The sequence below is a fragment of the Capsicum annuum genome, unplaced genomic scaffold (assembly GCF_002878395.1).
Source record: "Capsicum annuum cultivar UCD-10X-F1 unplaced genomic scaffold, UCD10Xv1.1 ctg43908, whole genome shotgun sequence".
Lineage (NCBI taxonomy): Eukaryota > Viridiplantae > Streptophyta > Magnoliopsida > Solanales > Solanaceae > Capsicum > Capsicum annuum.
Window position 1 is genome coordinate 1 of NW_025851416.1, and position 1,057 is coordinate 1,057.

A 1,057-nucleotide genomic window follows, 5' to 3' on the forward strand; every position below is an offset into this window, starting at 1 on the left:
AGAATTTGGAGTGCTGGGAATGACGGATGCGATCATACCAGCACTAACGTACCGGATCCCATCAGAACTCTGAAGTTAAGCGTGCTTGGGCTAGAGTTACACTAGGATGGGTGACCCCTTGGGAAGTCCTCGTGATGCATCCCTCCCTTTTTTTTCCTTTAAAATTTTGTTTAATTTTGCCGGTTCGATCGGCGAATCTTTTTGTCTTTCCTCTTGACGTAAACGAGAAAGGGGGCGAGGCGCGGGGGCGCATGAGCGGAGTGTTACGGGCGGCACAGAAGAAAAAGGCTTAATAGAATTTGGAGTGCTGGGAATGACAGATGCGATCATACCTGCACTAGTGCACCTGATCCTATTAGAACTCCGAAGTTAAGCATACTTGGGTGAGAGTAGTACTAGGATGGGTAACCCCCTAGGAAGTCCTCGTGTTGCATCCCTTTTTTTTGCTTTGAAATTCGGTTTAATTTAGCCGGTTCGGTCGGCGAATCTTTTTGTCCTTCCTCTTGACGTAAACGAGAAAGGAGGCGAGGCGTGGGGGCGTGCGAGCGGAGTGTGACGGGCGGCGCAGGAGAAAGAGGCCTGATAGAATTTGAAGTGCTGGGAATGATGGATGCGATCATACAAGCACTAACGCACCGGATCCCATCAGAACTCCGAAGTTAAGTGTGTTTGGGTGAGTGTAGTACTATGATGGGTGACCCCCTGGGAAGTCCTCGTGTACCTTCCCTTCTTTTTTTTTCCTTCAAAATTTGGTTTAATTTTGCCGGTTCGATCGGCAAATCTTTTTGTTTTTCCTCTTGACGTAAACGAGAAAGCGGGAGAGGCGCAGGGGCGCGCGTGCAGAGTGTGACGGGCGGCGCAGGAGAAAGAGGCTTAATAGAATTTGGAGTGCTGGGAATGACGGATGCGGTCATACCAGCATTAACGCATCGGATCCCATCAGAACTTCGAAGTTAAGCGTGCTTGGGCGAGAGTATTACTAGGATGGGTGAACTCCTGGGATGTCCTCGTGTTGCATTCCTTCCTTTTTTTTCTCCTTTAAATTTTGGTTTAATTT

At 48.6% G+C, this 1,057-nt stretch overlaps 3 non-coding genes and 1 pseudogene across 3 annotated transcripts; all 4 read left to right on the forward strand.

Moving 5' to 3' along the window:
• Positions 1-24: 24 nt before the first annotated feature.
• LOC124892106 lies at positions 25-143 on the forward strand. Its single transcript, XR_007050071.1, has one exon. It is a non-coding gene; the product is annotated as a 5S ribosomal RNA (ribosomal RNA).
• A 175-nt stretch (positions 144-318) lies between these two features.
• LOC124892108 lies at positions 319-437 on the forward strand (annotated as a pseudogene).
• Positions 438-608: 171 nt separating this feature from the next.
• On the forward strand, positions 609-727 carry LOC124892114. The gene has a single exon (XR_007050076.1). It is a non-coding gene; the product is annotated as a 5S ribosomal RNA (ribosomal RNA).
• A 175-nt stretch (positions 728-902) lies between these two features.
• Positions 903-1,021, forward strand: LOC124892112. The gene has a single exon (XR_007050074.1). It is a non-coding gene; the product is annotated as a 5S ribosomal RNA (ribosomal RNA).
• The last annotated feature ends 36 nt before the right edge of the window (positions 1,022-1,057 follow it).